Below are 21,870 nucleotides of genomic sequence, written 5' to 3' on the forward strand. Positions count from 1 at the left end.
TTTGAGACTTAATGTTTATTAAAATGTTATTGGAGATATGTTTTTTAACTGTTAATTTTTAAGTTTTTAGCTATTTTATACGTTTTATTTATGCGGGACCGGGTTAACCGGTTCAACCAGTGACCCACCGGTTGAACCAGTGACCCAGTGACCCAGTAGCCTGACCGGTTCGATCACCGGTTCGGTTCTGACAACTATGTATATATATATATATATATATATATATATACATCCATGTCCTTTAAACTCTAATCTTCAATTCATCAATTGTCATTCAGTCAACAAGCATCAAACCAAAACATTCTTCTTATCAAGGGCACTAAACAATAAATATACACATACGTTCCAACTTATCCTATGGTCATCTAGCCTAAGTTTTCACAAAACATTACATATTAAATATGCGAAACCTAAACCATATCTTGGCCGATTTCCACGTTTGGTCCAAGGCAACACTTAAGCCACACATACACAGCTCCACAATTCACAAAATCACCAAGAATTGACACCAATCCAAGACCTCCAATGTCCACAATTTCAAGTTTCAATTACATACAAACCACCTAATACAAATATGCAACACATATATACCCAACTCAATATCTATTACACAAATTCAAAAATTAAATAGAGTTATGGTTTTCTCACCTTACCCAAGCTTTGTATAAGCAAAAGTGAACGTTTTCCTCAAGCTAATTGGATCCTAATACATCAAAAAGTAAAGAAATTCAACACCACTACATAATTTTTCAAAAATTGGGGGGAAGGAGAGGCTGGAGTGTTAGAGTAACTTACCAAAGAAATTGTTCTGATAGAATTGTAGAGTTCGACGCACTAGACGCGTAGCCGCAAACGGTGCGGCGATCGGAGCTCGGATAGAGGAGTTATGGCAAAAGGAGTGTTTGAATGAGGGTTTGGAAGCTTTGGATGTTCTTCCTCCTTTTTGAGTGTTTCCCAGCGTGAATGAGGAAGAGAATGGAAAGAGGAAGCTGTGTCCTCACTTAATGGATGGGCTCGGTTGGACATTGTGCCCATTTTGGGTCCGGTTCAACCGGTTCGGTCCGTCTAGCCCAATCTTGTGCCAAATTCTTCGAAATTAATGTCAAAATTCTCATTTTAAAGAGTTCTATCCTATTTTAATATAAGATTTTAATTTCTAATTTTTCTTATTAAAATTTTATTTATTGGCTAATTATTTACTAATTTTAGCGGGGTTTACAGTTATTAGTGTTAGTTAGTTGTTTAGATTTTTAGTATGAAATGGTAGCTCATTTGAGGCCATTTTATAGCAAAGTTTTTCACTATTAAGGTATGAAATAAGGAAAATCAAGTTGACTATTTTCATGCTTGTGAGGACTCACAAATTTTGAATAATCATTTTTTGATAAAATGGTAATTTCTCGAAATTAAATAATGATGGCTAATATTTCAGGCTTCATATAGCACATACTTCACATTTGTTGGTACCGTCCTTTAAGATCAGTCATTTCTTTCTAGTCAATTAAATGAGTAAGTTTAATTTTAGTTTCAATAATGACGGCTTATCAACATTTTGCTTCAAAGGGTTACCATCGAGTGAAATTGTTTATTTGAGTATACTTTACATGATCTATAAATGGATATCCAAATTCTGATTGATTGATGGGGATCATTGCAAAGATTTTAAAGCTAATAAAGTTAAGAGAAGGTTTATATTGATATTAACAAATGAACGCCATAAATGCAATTAATCGAGTGTAGTGCCTGTGTGGCTGTGTAGCAATGGTATATCTTTAAATGGCATAATCTCTCCCTAGATTTTCCATTAATGTTGACGTAGACCGTTTATTTTATCTATCATTTTTGGTTTTTGTTTCTATCATCCTTCTCTTAAAAATAAAGTTATTCCTTATGTCAGGAAGCACAGATTTTTCGTCTTCCCATTTAAAAACATACATATTCCTATATTCATGTATTGTCTATTACATATGAGTTAAAACAATCATCTAGAGTTGGAGATAACATACAATCTGATCTAATGATAATGACCCTTATTAATTAGTGAAGAAAGTACATAGATTTTATTATAGATGTGATTTCTGATGTTATACTTTCTGTATCTCAAAAAATGTACACAAAATAAATTTGGTTAACCTTAAGTAATTACATGTCATATCTTATTGTTGAATCTAAACAAAGTAAGTGTTTACACTCTAATTTTTTCTATTAGCTAATAATTTCATACTACCTCATAAAATATTTTCCAATTAACCTCGTATGAAATTCTGAACGTGGGACGTTTTTATTCCACAACTATTTATATAAGATTCTAATAGCTAATGGAAACCAAATGCAACTAACAAAATATATTTATCAATGTTCAAACGCCCTTGTTTTGTTAAAATATCGTTATATTTATGAGGTTCCATTAAAAATAGAAAGAAAGCTGACGTGCAAAATAATATGAAGGCACAAACTCGAATTAGAGTATAAATACATTAACATGTTCAGCTTACAAGACAATAAACTATAAAATAATATCTTAGTTATTGACCATGCAGTTATGCCCAATTTCGTTTTCAGTGAACCGCTTAATATAATCCCCATAAATATCTTTCCTAAAATTGGTAAAAAATTAACAAAATAACTGTAAATTTTATTTTGTTTTAATTTTGTCCTTAAAGTTTACGATTTGCATAAAATATCCCTCTGACAGATAAATTTCAGATAGTTTAGGATCAATGCTTTCATAATATATGACAATTATGTCTGATTTTCTTGTGTTGATTATTATTCTTGCATAAAATATCCCTCTAATTTTCTTTCATAAATAACTGCTCAGGATATATTTGATGCAAGTAAAAAATTTTTGGGACAAAATTAGAACAATATAAAACTTAACGGTATTTTTAAAACTTTAAACAAAATTTTAAGGACAAGAAATAAAATTTAACCTTATAAATTTAAGATGCAGTTTAATATGGTAACTTAGGGCAGAAGATTCTCTTTCGACATTTGATTGCTACTATAAAAGTTTCAAGTTTTTTTTATTGTGCACATTAATTAAATTATAGTTTATTATATTCATTTTGCATGCTTTGAAATAATGTAAATATATGATAAGAATGACATTAGTTTTCACAATCTAATAGAAATGTTCTTTCTATTTTGTTTGTCATTTGAATACTCTTTATAAAAAATAGATCTTTAAAATAAAACACTACCTAATGAGAGAAAGCAAACTTTTGACTTTATCAATCTGGGTTGCTTATTAATCCTTACTTAATATTACTCTCTTTCACTCTGTCCCTCTATCTGATTCTGAACAAAGTCAATTTAGTTATTCATTAATTTTTTGTAACTTAATGTTTTTAACCTTCTGTATAATTATTATTTTTAAAATTATCTAATGCATAAGAAGGTCTCATATACGTTTTCTAATTTTTTTTACTTGTTAAAAAAATGTTACAACTTGTAAAATATTATTTAACTCAAATTTAAATTATCTATTACCACTACAAGGTTTTTGTTTATTTGTGGCAGTTTTTTTATTTGTGGAGATTTATAACTCCCACCAAATGATTTGTGGAGGTGCCACGAGGTCTTTTGTGGGGGGTTTTTAAAAACCTCCACAATTTATTCAGTGGAGGTTTTGTGTGTGTTTAGTGGAGGTTTTATATTAGATTTTTGTGGCAGTTTTAAATCACTTTTGTGGCAGTTTAAAACACCCACAAATTGATTTTTTAATTTAACAAAAATTAACTATTTTGTGAGATTTTTAAACCTCCACAAATCTTGTAATTATTTATTTATTTTTAATTTCAAATCATTTATTAATCTCATCTCATTTATATATTCTCAAATTAGAAATTTATTTTTTAATATCAAAATTTAAAAACTAAATCTTTTATAACACAATTCCTCAATATAAAACATAACTCTATATATAAAAAAATTCTCAATATCAATAGTTACAAACATAATTACATATGGTATTGTTCTACATAACTATTACTGTTTTTCTTTAAAAAATAAAATAAAATAACAAGAAGAGGCCAATCCACAGATAGATGCATAAAATAGAAATGATCAATTTCTGGAATATAATTAAATTAAACATATAAGAATCAAGGAGAAAGTAATAGAAGCCAGGTAAGAGCAAGTAAAGACATTTTCTTTGAGGCTTTGCCTATCACTAATGACATCTTTCTCACGAAAACTGCAAATAATTTCATTCCATAATTGGGCAAATTTGGTAGCTTCAGTTCTTCTGCTAGCAAAAATCTATACAAGCATGAAAATTGAAGTGAAGAGAATAACGAGATTTATTTTTAATGTACTAAGCAATGAAAATGTAGAAATAAAAAAAACATTATTTATATCAAATCCTGTTCAGCAATAGCAAGCTAAAGAAAGGATAAAATTGATAGCGGCCTCTCTTAGAATTTGGTCCATAACTGAAAATTAAGGTCCAAGTTTCTATGATATGTGACAGTTCCAAACTAATGATCTATAGAAAGGTTAGAAGAAAAACACTAAATAAATAAATAATCACTATTTAGTGTGATATATGAACTTGAGGCACCATAACTCAGCATACTACAATTACCTCTTGGGAAGTTAACTTGTCGAGATACAAGATAATGGATCTCAGGGAGTTTCCATGGGCAGCGATCATAACATTCTTTCCGGATAAAAGTTGAGGTTCAATCTGCAACACAATATCAATGGAACAATCCCTTGTCAATGTCAAATGATCACTTAATCCACAGCATAAATTCAACCATACAATGTATCAAACCAAATACTTCTTGTCTAGCACATATAGTGTTGAAGTTACTCGGTATAGCACATATAACATCAAAATTAAACTTTCACTTACTTGGTCTCTAAAAGAGGCAACTGCTCTTTCAGCACACATTTTCAAACTTTCTCCATTGGGAGGAGGTGTGTCATAACTTCTGCGCCACTCATGGACTTGCTCTTTTTCATATCTGTCAGCTGTTTCTTGTTTATTGAGACCCTATAGTTCCACATACCTGAAATGGTAACGATTAAAAAATGTTGATTAGATCTCAAAAATATTCTCAACATTGTAAAGCAAGAACTAAAGGAAAAAATAAGGAAAAAGATTACTACATTCTTTTATTTAATTGCCATGATGCTATGACTTGTATAGACTGTTTTTTAGTATCTTCACTAAAAACTTGACTCCATTGCCTTGCTTGTTCACTTTCGTTATGAATGATGATAGGCACCTGAAGGAATTTTTATGGTTAACATCTTACAAATTGAACTTTAAATAGTTCTTCAAATTGTGTAAACAACAAAAGTTCAGTATGCCAGTATATGTATAATGAGCAATAACCATAACATTACATGTCAATTTATCGATTACCTAACTTTCTGGGTTAGTTTCAATTTAGCAGTGATTTAGGAGCATGCCATTGCCATGCTTCCTAGTTCCTAATATGCTCTAAGCTTTCTAATAATAAGATACTACTAATGTAGAGGTTAAAGTCTTGCAAAAAGGAAATTCTCAGTTTCATACTTTCATACCCAGGATAGATGTATCCAACTATGTATTCTATCCTTACTAATAACATTCAAAGCAGGTGCCTTCAAAATTGAAAATGGAATGAGAGAGAAGCATAATAGATACTATAAAAATTCATCATGGTAAATTAGTAGCCTTCCCTATATAGTTGTTATCATGATTTGCTTTTCTTGGTAATAAGTTAGAACATTTTCCAGAAAATCCAAATACCTTTACAAAATGCACATGGTGATTTGAACAGAGATTACCTCATGGGCTTTTAATTGCGCTCGCTAAAATAGTGCATCATTGTGTCCAAGTAATATACCCAGAACCTAAAAGCATAAAGGTGTAGTATAAAGTATAAACTCAAAAAATGGCCATGATTTTGTTACAAATGCAACAAACCAAAAGCTAATGATGTTATTATCTTAATATAATTTCCTTGATAGAAGCTAACATCTTTAAAGAATCATAATATATACCTTTCCAATAGGGTATGCAATTGGAAAACAAATTATCATCAGCACACGTACAAGTCCCACAAAATTTGAACCAACATAGAGTCCATATCTTGAGCATATAGCTTGAGGGATAACCTAAGCCGAAAGGCATCGAAACAATTAGTTTTTCAATGTCAAGATCAAAATGTTTGAGTATGAAAAAAATCATGGATTGAAAAAGTATTTTACCTCTCCAAAAGCTAGAACAAAAGTTACCGATAAAATAACTGCAACAACAAGATGGAAAATTTTATCAAGGTAATAGGAAGTGCCTGCAGATCAAAAAAGAAGAATCCAGCATTAGTAGTTAGAAGATCATCTAAAATCATACAATGAATTAGATATTCACTTATTCTATATTTGACTCAAATACTCATGATGGATATTTTTATTTTATAATCTTTTTTCACCTTAAGTTCTCACACAATTAACATTGTATTAATGCAAGAGCATCTAAGAGAAATGTTATGGCTTAGTCACTGTGAAGACAAATTTAATTACTATTAAAGTACAAGATGATAAACAAGAAGTTGCCATATTGTTAGACTAATAATAAAAGATTCATAAAGACTTATTTTATTTTCTTTCCTTGTCTTACAAGCTTACAAGCTCTCTGAGCTTAATGAGCCAATATCATCAAGAATTGTATTAACTGAGCTCTTTTAGACTTTATGAGCTAAGTTCAGATTACTAACTCAACAAAACATGCTCTTCTTGACAAGTTGGCTCATGTTTTATTATCATGTTTGAGGCTCAAGTTAATTAGGAATAGAATAAGAACACAGAATAGAACATATATGGATGATGAATTGAAGGAGGCTGAGAGGGAGTCCTCACAAGAATCCATCAATGAAATTCATATTGTAGCAGGACTTGATTGATGTGCACAGTAGCTAGCTAGCTTAAAAAGCCATTAATTTACAATAGAATAGTCACAAACATTATAGTGTATAAAATTATTTATTGCATTGCACTTCAACACTTGTGCTATTCACTTTAGCTTTTTCACAATCAGCAAAAAATCATCTTCTATGATTTTCACATGACTATAATATTTTGGTTCAATTACTTTGTTAGTCCCTATAGTTTCGCGAAATTTTTAATTAGGTCCCTGTACTTTTTTTTTCTTTTAATTGAGTCCTTGTACTAAATTTTTTTTTAATTGGGTCTTTACACTTTTTTTTTCATTTATTTGGGTCCCTGCACCACTTTTTTTTTAGTTAGGTCCCTATAAAATTAAGCTAATTACTGCCAAGAGGGACCTAATTGAAAAAAAAAGGTGCAGGGACCCAATTAAAAGAAAAAAAAGTATAGGGACCTAATTAAAAATTTCGCAAAACTATAGGGACCAACAGAGTAATTAAACCTAATATTTTCTAATGCTGATTCAAAAACCAAGCATTCTGTTGAAGCTGTTGGTGCAACTTTTATCTTTTTTTGGTTAGTTGATATTAATAAACTGAATTTCTCTAATTCCTTGATCAAATGCATGGACACAAGAAGGAGTATTAAACAATCCATTTTGGAAAAATTTTCTTCTGATTTTGCAATTTTCACATTCAAATCCTGTAGCGATGAAACCCACCAAGCATCATTTGCCAAAGGAATATTTAATTCAGTAAAATAGTTTCTCTGTTCTCAACATATAATAAACATGCACATTAAATATCCATTCAAGATCTCATGAATGGAACCAGTAGATTACACGAACATAAGAATATGTTATAAGAAAATTATATAAGAACAAAAATTACTAACAATATACTACTTGAGTCACTATTGAATCAAATAATATAAAGAAGAAGAAGAAGAAGAAGAAGAAGAAGAATACCAGCGGCAGCTCGAAGGAGAAAACAGATATGAAACAGTGGCTTGATTCAAAAGCTTTAGACGCAACAGCTATAACGGCAACGATGGCGAAAACTGCGGCAGCAACGGCGCCAGGAATTGCAGCGGCAACCGTGGCTCGATTGAGAAGCTTCCTATAACAACTGTGGAGAAAACGGTAGCAGAACTGGCGACTGGAACGGAGGCGGAACCAACGGTTGCAACGACGGCGAAATCGGCGGTAGAGAATTTAGGATTTTTTCGCCATTCTCTTCTCTTCCTTTCTGACTCGGTCTCATTCTCATTCTGTGAAACTAAGAAAAAGAGGGGTTTTTTTAAATTTTTAAATCTTAATTATGAATTAATTATTAGGAGAAGTTTTATAAATTGCCATAAATAAAGTGTATTTTAGAAGTTTTTAAAAATCTCTACCAAAAAACCCTCTCAATTAAATATAAATCTTAGTGTATGTAAAATATTAAATGATAATATTCTCTCTTTAATAAGTATTTTTTAAATTATCTATTATGTAAAAAGTTAAATTTTTTCATTCATGCTAAAAGTTAAGAATTAAAATTAAATATTTTTTTACTAAATTGAAATTAAAACAAAACATAAAAATAAAAATAAAATTTATTAAAAAGGCAAAGGAGCTCCAGAAAAAGAGTAATATTAAGTTTCATATTAAGTTTTGTATTCTGATTTGGGTTGACTTTAACCCACTTAATACATATTACAAAATTTCTTTGATAATAAATATCCATAAAAATTATTAGTTTTATAAGATTATCATTTTGTATCCCGCAAGTTGTAATCAACTTAAACATACATGTCTAAAGTTACTTTTTTTTTGTAATAAATATATTATTAATAATTGTATCGAATAGTATGAGTCATTTGCTATAGTTTTTTAATATAAATGTATTAACCGTTTACCTAAGAAACAAAAATTGGCATTACTTTAATCTTAATTTATTACTTAAACATACGTTTCTTGTAGATTCGTTTTTATTGTAAATTATTACTTAAAAATAATTTTTCTTAAATCTTTTCAGTTATAATAGTAATGTCGGTCAAGTAGTATATAAGATGTTGATACTCAAATAGATAATTTTAGAACTTTTTTATGAAATATTAAAAAAAACTTACAACTTGTAGTTTTAAGAAGAAATTTTAGTAAGAAAGTTTTTAGTTTTTCTTTTTAATCAACCTAAAGATACAAATTAAAATTGATGGAATTTATTGATATTATTAAAATATAATAATTTTATAATCATTAAGCTTGTTTTTTATTTTCTAGTCATTTATATTGGCTAAAATAAACTCTATGTTGTGATAAGATTGAATAGGTGGATGTCCATTCTCAAGAGATATTGAATTTAATGAAGGTTGAAAATGTTACCTTTTGTATGCCTATAAATAAGAGGCTAATCCTCATGCAATATACACAAAAAAAGCAATAAACAATTCTCTCTCTCTCTTTATGTTGTAATACTTCTTTCTCTCTCTTTATATTTTTATACTTGTTACCTCTTCCTTATTTATTTATTTAGTTATTTTATAACACGTTATCAGCACGAGACTCTGATCAAATTTTTAGAAAGACTCAGGTAACAAATTTTCATTATGTTGAAACTCTCTCATCATGAATTTAATGCTCTTGATATATCTGGAAATAATTATTTATCATGGATACTAGATGTTAAAATCCATCTTGATTCAATGGATCTTGAAGATACTATTGAGGCTGAAAATAATACATCCCAGAAGGATAAAAGTCAAGGCCATGATTTTCCTTCATCGTCATCTTGACGAATCATTGAAAAATGAATATCCCACATTAAAAGATCTTGCAGATCTGTGGAAAGACTTTGAAGAAAGGTACAATCATATGATACTTCCTCAAGCCCGATATGTTAGGGAAAACTTTCTTGACCTTCCATGTCTCGAATGTGCTCCTGCAGCAACAGTATCGAGAAAAAGAATTTAAAAATATTATGAGTTAATTTCTTGCTTTCTTGTTGCTGAACGCAACAATGAGTTACTTTTAAAGAATCATGAAGCGCGCCCAGTTGGCGCCGCCCCATTTCCTGAAGTAAATGTGGCAATTAACCCCAGAAGAGGTAAATGGCAAGATTTTGATAACAAGAAAAATTATGGAAGAAAAAGAAATTATGTTCATAAGAAAGATCTCACCAGAAGTGGGATAAAGAAAGAAACAATGGGCAAAGTAAATCAATTGAGGATAAATGCTTCCGTTGTGGTGAAAAGGGCCATTGGTCACGTACCTGTCGTACCCCAAGGCACCTAGTTGATCTTTATCAAGCATCCTTGAAAAGTGATGACAAAAGAAAGGAAACAAATTTTGTTTCAAATGATGAAAATTCCACCACTCATTATAATGTATCTAATTTCTTTAAGGATTTTGAAGGAAATATTGGCTATTTGATCAATGATGGAATAGTTTGATATGTGTATGTGTTTGTTAAGTATTCATGTGAATAATTTTTACTGTGCATGTACTTTTGCTCATTTTATTATTATTATTATCTGTTTTTTTTTTTTTGAAGAAAAATGGCAAGGACATATTCTGAAGATATTTGCCTTGCGGATAGTGCGAGTTCACACACTATTCTTAAAAGTAATATATATTTTACCCATCTTGTGCCAAAAGATGAATATGTTAATACTATTATTGGCTCAGGCAATGTGATTGAAGGCTCCGGAAGAGCTATAATTTTGTTTCCCGGAGGAACAAAATTCATAATAAATAATGCACTATTGTCTACCAAGTCTCTAAGAAACTTGTTGAGTTTCAAAGATATTCGCCGAAATGGATATCATATTGAGACAATGAATGAGGGAAATCATGAGTATTTATGTATCACAACTCATGATTCAGATAAGAAAGTTATATTAGAAAAATTGCCCTCACTTTCATCTGGGTTATATTATACTAAGATTAGTGCAATTGAATCACATGCCATTGTAAACCAGAAGTTTACTAGCCCAAATGAATTCATAACTTGGCATGATAGATTGGGTCATCCAGGAACAACCATGATGAGGAGAATTATTGAAAACTCTCATGGACATTCACTAAAGAACCAGAAGATTCTTAAAACTAGTGAATTTTGTTGTGCTGCATGTTCTCAAGGGAAGTTAATTTTAAGGCCATCACCAGTAAAGATTGGATTTGAGTCCCCTGAATTCCTAGAAAGGATTCAAGGTGATATATGTGGACATATTCATCCACCATGTGGATCTTTTAGATATTTTATGGTCCTGATAGACGCATCTTTGAGATGGTCACATGTGTGCTTATTATCTTCTCGCAACCTGGCGTTTGCGAGATTACTAGCTCAAATTATTTGATTAAAAGCACAATTTCCAGAAAATCCAATCAAAGCAATTCGTCTTGATAATGCTGGTGAATTTACTTCCCGAGCTTTTGATGCTTATTGTATGGCTAATGGAATAAGTGTTGAACATCCAGTAGCTTATGTTCACACACAAAATGGGTTAGCAGAATCACTTATTAAACGCATCCAATTAATTGCTAGACCCTTGCTTATGAGAACAAATCTCCCAACCTCGGTTTGGAGGCATGCTCTTTTACATGCTGCAGCACTTATTCGTTTGAGGCCAACGAGTTACCATCAGTTCTCTCCTATGCAATTAGCTTTTGGCTAGCAGCCAAATGTCTCCCATTTAAGAATATTTGGGTGTGCGATATATGTTCCCATTGCACCACCTAATCGTACCAAAATGGGACCCCAAAGAAAATTGGGGATATATGTTGGATATGATTCTCCCTCTATAGTGAGATATCTTGAGATACAAATGGGAGATGTATTTAAAGCCCGGTTTGTGGATTGTCATTTTGATGAATCAAAATTTCCAACATTAGGGGGAGAGAATAAGCTTCCTGAAAAGGAACTTAATTGGAATGCATCATCGTTGATGCATTTAGATCCTCGATCAGGGCAATGTGAACTAGAAGTTCAAAAGATTATACATTTGCAAAGAATAGTAAATGAATTGCCTGATGCATTTTCCGATACAAAGAGGATAACCAAATCTTATATATCAGCGGAAAATGCCCCAATTCGAATTGATGTCCCAGTAGGACAAGTAGCCGCTGAAGCAAATTCACGCTAGAAGCGTGGCAGGGCGGAAAATGCCCCAATTCGAATTGATGTCCCAGTAGGACAAATAGCCACTGAAGCAAATACACGCCAGAAGCGTGGCAGGTCTGTCGGTTCCAAAGATAAAAATCTTCGAAAGAGAAAAGAGGTAAATATTATTCCTGTTGAAAAAGACATTGTAAAGACACCTGCAGTTGTCCAAAATTCTGATATAACGCCAGAAGACGTTCAGGTACCTGAAAATTGTGAAAATGACGAGATCTCGATAAATTATGTCTTTACAGGAGAGAAATGGGACCGAAATAAGACAATTGTCAATGAAATATTTGCATATAATGTGGCATTAAATATCATGCATGAAAGTAAGGATCTTGAGCCAAGATCAGTCAAAGAATGTCGACAAAGGAATGATTGGCCAAAATGGAAAGAAGCCATGAAGGCTGAGTTAGACTCACTTGCAAAACGTGAAGTCTTTGGACCTATAGTCCGTACACCAGAAGATGTAAAACCTGTTGGATATCGGTGGGTATTTGTGAGAAAACGAAATGAGAAAAATGAAGCTGTGCGCTATAAAGCCCGACTTGTGGCACAAGGTTTTTCACAAAGGCCCGGTATAGATTATGAAGAAACATATTCCCCTGTAGTGGATGCGATAACATTGCGTTATTTGGTCAGTTTATGTGCATATCATAAACTGCATATGCATTTAATAGATGTAGTAACAGCCTATTTATACGACTCATTAGATCGGGATATCTATATGAAAGACCCTAAAGGACTAAAGATATCTAAACCATCCAATGAATATTCACAGGGGTTATACTCAGTTAAATTGCAAAGATCTTTATACGGTCTAAAGCAATTTGGACGAATGTGGTATAATCGTCTTACTGAGTATTTGGCCAAAAATGGATTCAAAAATGATGATATTTGTCCATATGTTTTCATAAAGAAATTCGCATCTGGATTCATTATAATTGCTGTGTACGTTGATGATTTAAATATCATTGGAACTCCTGAAGAGATTCCAACAATTATAAAAACTCTAAAGGAAGAGTTTGAGATGAAAGATCTTGGAAGGACTAAATTTTGTCTCGGCCTGCAGATCGAGCATACAAAAAATGGGATCTTTATTCATCAAGCGACATACACAGAGAAGATCTTGAAGAGATTTTATATGGATAAGTCACATCCATTAAGTACTCCAATGATCGTAAGATCTTTGGACGTGAAAAAGGATCAATTCCGTCCTAAAGAAAAAAATGAAGATATCCTTGGTCCTGAAGTACCATATCTTAGTGCCATTGGAGAGCTAATGTATCTTGCCAATAATACGCGACCTGACATATCATTCGCGGTGAATTTACTAGCAAGATATAGTTCCTCTCCAACCAGAAGACATTGGAGTGGAATCAAACAGATCTTTCGATATCTTCATGGAACGGTTGATATGGGATTGTTTTATCCCTATGGATCCAAGTCACAATTAGTTGGCTATGCAGATGCTGGATACTTGTCTGATCCACATAAAGGGAGATCTCAAATAGGATACCTATTAACATATGGTGGAACAGCTATATCATGGAGGTCCACGAAACAGACGATAGCAGCAACCTCCTCTAATCATGTTGAAATACTAGCGATACATGAGGCTAGTCGCGAGTGTTTGTGGCTGAGGAGTGTGATCCAATATATTCTGTCATCATGTGGACTGATTGATCAGAAGATAGCTCCAACTGTCCTGTTTGAAGATAATACAGCATGTATTGCTCAACTTAAAGGCGGATATATCAAAGGTGATAGAACAAAGCATATTTCTCCCAAATTCTTCTTCACTCACGATCTTCAAAATCAAGGGACAATTGATGTCCAACAGATCCGCTCAAGTGATAATCTGGCAGATTTATTCACAAAGTCACTCCCAAAATCTTCTTTTGAAAGACTGGTACATCAGATTGGGATGCGCTGATTTCAAGATATAAAATAATGTCGGCAAGAGGGGAAGACTGTACTCTTTTTTCCTTGGTCAGGTTTTTTTTCCATTGGATTTTTCTTGAAAAGGTTTTTAATGAGGCAGTCCCCATCACAAAGGATATTGTACTCTTTTTCCTTCACTAAGTTTTTTTCCCATTGGGTTTTCTTTAGTAAGGTTTTAACGAGGCATAATCCTAAATGGACATCCAAGGGGGAGTGTTGTGATAAGATTGAATAGGTGGATGTCCATTCTCAAGAGAGATTGAATTTAATGAAGGTTGAAAATGTTACCTTTTGTATGGCTATAAATAAGAGGCTAATCCTCATGCAATATACACACAGAAAGCAATAAACAATTCTCTCTCTCTTTATGTTGTAATACTTCTTTCTCTCTCTTTATATTTTTATACTTGTTACCTCTTCCTTATTTATTTATTTAGTTATTTTATAACACTCCACTTAATTTAGTACATTATTAAGGAATATTGGGTATACTATTTTAAGAATTTAACTACCTAAAAGTAACTTTATACCTATTCCAAACTTTGCAAATGTAAATACAACTTAAATTTTAGGATGATTTTAAAACAACCATTACATGCAACACATGATAACCAAATAAGATACATATAGAATTGCACATCTAAATTTGCTAAACTGGAAAAAGCATATCATAATTGAAATTCAGAGATTTGACAAAGATGGAGGACGGGTTCTCCATGGTGTAAACATGCCTCCTACATGAACTTCCTTGACCAACAGTAGTAAATGTCATCTCTGAACCCCGACCACCATTTGGAGTCTTCATTGTTGTATTAATCTCTTTCAGCAAAATTAACTCCTTACCATTAAACAGTTGAGGAGTTTCTGAAAATCCAATTGATTGGTGGTGCACGAAATTGTGATGTCCAGGCTCGAACAATCCCTGGTAATGGCTCCAAAGCTTGGTGCTTTGATCTTAATTCATAATTGTCACAACTTCGATACAACTAACCAGCAAGTACACTGGGTCGTCCAAGTAATACCTTACGTGAGTAAGGGTCGAATTCCACGGAGATTGTTGGTATGAAGCAAGCTATGGTCACCTTGTAAATCTCAGTCAGGCAGATATAAAGTGATAATGGTGTTTTCGAATATTATATAATAAAATAGGGATAGAGATACTTATGTAAATCATTGGTAGGAATTTCAGATAAGCGAATGGAGATGCTTTTCGTTCCTCTGAACCTCTGCTTTCCTGCTATCTTCATCCAATCAGTCTCACTCCTTTCCATGGCTGGCTTTATGTGATACATCACCACTGTCAATGGCTACTTTCGGTCATCTCTCGGGAAAATGATCCAATGCCCTGTCACGGCACGGCTAATCGTCTGGAGGCATCACCCTTGTCAATGGCTTCATCTTATCCTCTCAGTGAATAATATGCTCACGCACCCTGTCACGGCACGGCTATTCATCTGTCGGTTCTTGATCATGCTGGAATAGGATTTACTATCCTTTTGCGTCTGTCACTAACGCCCTGCAATCGCGAGTTAGGAGCTCGTCACAGTCATTCAATCATTGAATCCTACTTGGAATACCACAGACAAGGTTTAGACTTTCCGGATTCTCTTGAATGCCGCCATCATTCTAGCTTACGCCACGAAGATTCCGGTTAAGAGATCTAAGAGATATTCATTCTAGCTTATTTCATGTAGAACGGAAGTGTTTGTCAGGCATGCGTTCATAAGGGAGAAGGATGATGAGCGTCACACATAATCATCACCTTCATCACGTTCTTGGGTGCGAATGGATATCTTAGAAGAGAAATAAGAAGAATTGAATAGAGAACAGTAGTACTTGCATTAATCTTTGAGGAACAGCAGAGCTCCACACCTTAATCTATGGAGTGTAGAAACTCTACCGTTGAAAATACATAAGTGAAGTTCCAGGCATGGCTGAGATGGCCAGCCCCCAAAACATGATCAAAGGATCATAAGGTAATCTAAAGATGGTCAAAAAGACGTCTAATACAATAGTAAGAGGTCCTATTTATAATAAACTAGCTACTAGGGTTTACATGAGTAAGTAATTGATGCATAAATCCACTTCCGGGGCCCACTTGGTGTGTGTTTGGGCTGAGCCTGAGTGTTGCACGTGCAGAGGCCATTTGTGGAGTTGAACGCCAGTTTCTGTGCCAGTTTGGGCGTTCAACTCTGGTTTTGGATCCTTTTCTGGCGCTGGACGCCAGATTTGGGCAGAAGGCTGGCGTTGAACGCCAGTTTACATCATCAATTCTTGGCCAAAGTATGGACTATTATATATTGCTGGAAAGCCCTGGATGTCTACTTTCCAACGCAATTGGAAGCGCGCCATTTCGAGTTCTGTAGCTCCAGAAAATCCACTTTGAGTGCAGGGAGGTCAGAATCCAACAGCATCAGCAGTCCTTCTTCAACCTCTGAATCTGATTTCTGCTCAAGTCCCTCAATTTCAGCCAGAAAATACCTGAAATCACAGAAAAACACACAAACTCATAGTAAAGTCCAGAAATGTGAATTTATCATAAAAACTAATGAAAACATCCCTAAAAGTAACTAGATCCTACTAAAAACATACTAAAAACAATGCCAAAAAGCGTATAAATTATCCGCTCATCACAACACCAAACTTAAATTGTTGCTTGTCCCCAAGCAACTGAAAATCAAATAGGATAAAAAGAAGAGAATATACTATAAATTCCAAACTATCAATGAAACAGAGCTTCAATCATATGAGCGGGACTTATAGCTTTTTGCCTCTTGAATAGTTTTGGCATCTCACTGTATCCATTGAAGTTTAGAATGATTGGCATCTATAGGAACTTCAGATTTCAAATAGTGTTATTGACTCTCCTAGTTCAGTATGATGATTCTTGAACACAGCTTCTTTATGAGTCTTGGCCGTGGCCCTAAGCACTTTGTTTTCCAGTATTACCACCGGATACATAAATGCCACAGACACATAATTGGGTGAACCTTTTCAGATTGTGACTCAGCTTTGCTAAAGTCCCCAATTAGAGGTGTCCAGGGTTCTTAAGCACACTCTTTGTTTTTGCTTTGGACCTTGACTTTAACCGCTCAGTCTCAAGTTTTCACTTGACACCTACACGCCACAAGCACATGGTTAGGGACAGCTTGGTTTAGCCGCTTAGACCAGGATTTTATTCCTTTAGGCCCTCCTATCCACTGATGCTCAAAGCCTTGGGATCCTTTTTATTTGCCCTTGCCTTTTGGTTTTAAGGGTTATTGGCTTTTTCTGCTTGCTTTTTCTTTTTCTTTCTATATTTTTTTTTCTATTCTTTTTTTTCTGCAAGCTTTGTTCTTTGCTGCTTTTTCTTGCTTCAAGAATCATTTTTATGATTTTTCAGATTATCGAATAACATGTCTCCTAGTCATCATTCTTTCAAGAGCCAACATATTTAACATTCTTAAACAAAAACTTCAAAAGACATATGCACTGTTCAAGCATACATTCAGAAAACAAGAAGCATTGTCACCACATCAATATAATTAAGCTAAGTTCAAGGATAAATTCGAAACTCATGTACTTCTTGTTCTTTTGAATTAAAACATTTTTCATTTAAGAGAGGTGATGGATTCATAGGACATTCATATCTTTAAGACAAAGTTACTAACTACTAATGATCATGTAATGAAGGCACAAACATAGATAAGCACATAACATAGAAAACGAAAAACAGAGAAAGCAAGAACAAGGAATGAATCCACCTTAGTGATGGTGGCGTTTCCTTCTTGAGGAACCAATGATGTCCTTGAGCTCTTCTATGTCTCTTCCTTGTCTTTGTTTCTCCTCCCTCATTGCTTTTTGATCTTCTCTTATTTCATGAAGCATGATGGAGTGCTCTTGATGTTCCACCCTTAGTTGTCCCATATTGGAACTCAATTCTTCTAGGGAGGTGTTGATGTGCTCCCAATAGTTTTGTGGAGGAAAGTGCATTTGAGGCATTTCCGGAATCTCATGGTAATGAGCTTCTTGCGCCTCTTGAGCTCCATGAGTGGGCTCTCGTGCTTGCTCCATCTTTTTCTTAGTGATGGTCTTTTCCTCTTTAATGAGGATATCTCCCTCTATGTCAATCCCAGCCGAATTGCATAGGTGGAAAATGAGGTGAGGAAAGGCTAACCTTGCCATGGTGGAGGACTTGTCAGCCACCTTGTAGAGTTCTTGAGGTATAATCTCATGAACTTCCACCTCTTCTCCAATCATGATGCTATGGATCATGATGGCCCGGTCTATAGTAACTTCAGACCGGTTGCTAGTGGGAATGATTGAGCATTGAATAAACTCCAACCATCCTCTAGCAATAGGCTTGAGGTCCAATCTTCTTAGTTGAACCGGCTTGCCTTTGGAGTCAATCTTCCATTGAGCTCCTTCTACACATATGTCCATAAGGACTTGGTCCAACCTTTGATCAAAGTTGACTCTCCTTGTGTAGGGGCTTGCGTTCTCTTCCATGTATGGCAAGTTGAACGCCAACCTCACATTCTCCGGACTAAAATCTAAGTATTTCCCCCGAACCATTGTAACATAGTTCTTTGGATCCGGGTTCTTACTTTGATCATGGTTCTTGGTGATCCATGCATTGGCATAGAACTCTTGAACCATTAGGATGCCGACTTGTTGGATGGGATTTGTTAGAACTTCCCAACCTCTTCTTTGAATTTCATGTCGGATCTCCGGATACTCATTTCTTTTGAGTTTAAAAGGGACCTCAGGGATCACCTTCTTCTTGGCCACAACATCATAGAAGTGGTCTTGATGGGCTTTGGAGATGAACCTTTCCATCTCCCATGACTCGGATGTGGAAGCTTTTATCTTCCCTTTCCCTCTTCTAGAGGATTCTCCGGTCTTAGGTGCCATCAATGGTAATGGAAAAACAAAAAAGCTATGCTTTTACCACACCAAACTTAGAATATTGCTCGCCCTCGAGCAATAAACAAAAGAATAGAAGAAGAAGAAGAAGAAATATGGAGAGGGAGAGGGAGATGTGGTTTCGGCCAAGGAGAGTGTAGAGGGGTGTGTTGTGTGAATTTGGTGAAGAATGGAGGGGGGGTTAAGGTTCGGCCATATGGGTGGGTTTGGGTGGGAAATTGGTTTTGAATTTTGAAGGTAGGTGGAGTTTATGAGGTAGGTTTATTGGGAAGAGTGGGTGGATGTGAGTGGTGAAGGTTTAGTGGGGAAGAGAGATTGAGGTGATTGGTGAGGGATTTTTAGGGAAGAGTGTTTATGGGGTTGTGTGAAAGAGAGTGGTGAGAAGAAGTGAGTAGAGGTAGGTGGGGATCCTGTGGGGTCCACAGATCCTGAGTGGATCCTGTGGGGTCCACAGATCCTGAGGTGTTCAAGGATTTACATTCCTGCACCCATTAGGCATGTAAAAATGCCTTTGTATCCAACTCTGGGCGTTCAGCGCCAGGTTGGTGGCCATTTTGGGCGTTCAACGCCCATCTGTGTGCCATTTTTGGCGTTGAACGCCAGAACCATGCCTGTTCTGGCGTTCAGCGCCCAGAAGCTGCCCATTTTGGGCGTTCAGCGCCAGAACCATGCTCTGTTCTGGCGCTGAACGCCAGACAGATGCTCCTTCAGGGTGTGATTTTTCTTCTGCTGTTTTTGATTCCGTTTTCAATTTTTTTATTTATTTTGTGACTCCACATGATCATGAACCTAAGAAAACATGAAAAATAACAAAAATAAGAATTAGATAAACATTGGGTTGCCTCCCAACAAGCGCTTCTTTAATGTCAATAGCTTGACAGTGGGCTCTCATGGAGCCTCACAGATGTGCAGAGCTTTGTTGAGACTTTCCAACACCAAACTTAGAGTTTGGATATGGGAGTTCAACACCAAACTTAGAGTTTGGTTGTGGCCTCCCAACACCAAACTTAGAGTTTGACTGTGGGGGCTCTGGTTGACTCTGCTTGGAGAGAAGCTTGTTCTGCTTCCTCTCTATGGTTGCAGAGGGAGATCCTTGAGTTTTAAACACAAGGGAGTCCTCATTCCATTGAAGGAATATTTCACCTCTGTCAACATCAATCACAGCTCTTGCTGTGGCTAGGAAAGGTCTTCCTAGGATGATGGATTCATCCTCTTCCTTTCCAGTATCCAGGACTATGAAATCAGTAGGTATGTAAAGGCCCTCAACCTTTACTAATACATCTTCTACTTGTCCATAAGCCTGTTTTCTTGAGCTGTCTGCCATCTCCAGTGAGATTTTAGCAGCTTGCACCCCATAGATTCCCAGTTTCTCTATTACAGAGAGGGGCATGAGGTTTATCCTTGAACCAAGGTCACACAGAGCCTTAAAGATCATGGTGCCTATGGTACAAGGGATTATGAACTTTCCAGGATCCTGTCTCTTCTGAGGCAATGTCAGTTGATCCAGATCACTTAGTTCATTGATGAACAAGGGAGGTTCAACTTCCCAAGCATCAATGCCAAACAATTTGGCATTCAGCTTCATGATTGCACCAAGAAACTTGGCAGTTTGCTCTTCAGTGACATCCTCATTCTCTTCAGAAGAGGAATACTCATCAGGGCTCATGAAGGGTATAAGGAGGTTCAATGGAATCTCTATGGTCTCTAGATGAGCCTCAGAGTCCTTTGGTTCCTCAGAGGGAAGCTCCTTATTGGTCACTGGACGTCCCAGGAGGTCTTCCTCCTTGGGATTCACGTCCTCTCCTCTCCTCACAGGTTCGGCCATGGCGCTTATGTCAATGGCCTTGCACTCTCCTTTTGGGTTCTCTTCTGTATTGCTTGGGAGAGTACTAGGAGGGATTTTAGTGATCCTTTTACTCAGCTGGCCCACTTGTGCTTCCAAATTTCTAATGGAAGACCTTGTTTTATTCATGAAACTTACAGTGGCCTTAGATAGATCAGAGACTAGATTTGCTAAATTAGAAGCATTTTGTTCAGAGTTCTCTGTCTGTTGCTGAGTTGATGATGGAAAAGGCTTGCTATTGCTAAACCTGTTTCTTCCACCATTATTAAAGCCTTGTTGGGGCTTTTGATCCTTCCATGAGAAATTTGGATGATTTCTCCATGTTGAGTTATAGGTGTTTCCATAAGGTTCACCTAAGTAATTTACCTCTGCTATTGCAGGGTTCTCAGGATCATAGGCTTCTTCTTCAGAAGATGCCTCTTGAGTACTGTTGGATGCAGCTTGCATTCCATGCAGACTCTGAGAGATTATATTGACTTGCTGAGTCAATATTTTATTCTGAGCCAATATGGCATTCAGAGTATCAACTTCAAGAACTCCCTTCTTCATAGGCGTCCCATTATTCACAGGATTCCTTTCAGAAGTGTACATGAACTGGTTATTAGCAACCATGTCAATGAGTTCTTGAGCTTCTGCAGGCGTTTTCTTTAGGTGAATGGATCCACCTGCAGAAGTGTCCAGTGACATCTTTGATAGCTCAGATAAACCATCATAGAATATATCCAGGATGGTCCATTCTGAAAGCATGTCAGAAGGACACTTTTTGGTCAACTGTTTGTATCTTTCCCAAGCTTCATAGAGGGATTCACCTTCTTTCTGTCTGAAGGTTTGAACATCAGCTCTAAGCTTGCTCAGCTTTTGAGGAGGAAAGTACTTGGCTAAGAAAGCCGTGACCAGCTTATCCCAAGAGTTCAGGCTGTCTTTGGGTTGAGAATCCAACCATAATCTAGCTCTGTCTCTTACAACAAAAGGGAAAAGCATGAGCCTGTAGACTTCAGGATCTACTCCATTAGTCTTAACAGTATCACATATCTGCAAGAATTCAGTTAAGAACTGAAAAGGATCTTCAGATGGAAGTCCATGAAACTTGCAGTTCTGCTGCATCAGAGAAACTAATTGAGGTTTCAGCTCAAAATTGTTTGCTCCAATGGC

General features: G+C 35.3%; 1 non-coding gene across 1 annotated transcript; it reads left to right on the forward strand.

Moving 5' to 3' along the window:
- The first annotated feature begins 21,459 nt into the window (after nt 1–21,459).
- LOC112730910 (small nucleolar RNA R71) lies at nt 21,460–21,567 on the forward strand. The gene has a single exon (XR_003166712.1). It is a non-coding gene; the product is annotated as a small nucleolar RNA R71 (small nucleolar RNA).
- The last annotated feature ends 303 nt before the right edge of the window (nt 21,568–21,870 follow it).

The sequence above is a fragment of the Arachis hypogaea genome, chromosome 12, assembly GCF_003086295.3.
Source record: "Arachis hypogaea cultivar Tifrunner chromosome 12, arahy.Tifrunner.gnm2.J5K5, whole genome shotgun sequence".
Lineage (NCBI taxonomy): Eukaryota > Viridiplantae > Streptophyta > Magnoliopsida > Fabales > Fabaceae > Arachis > Arachis hypogaea.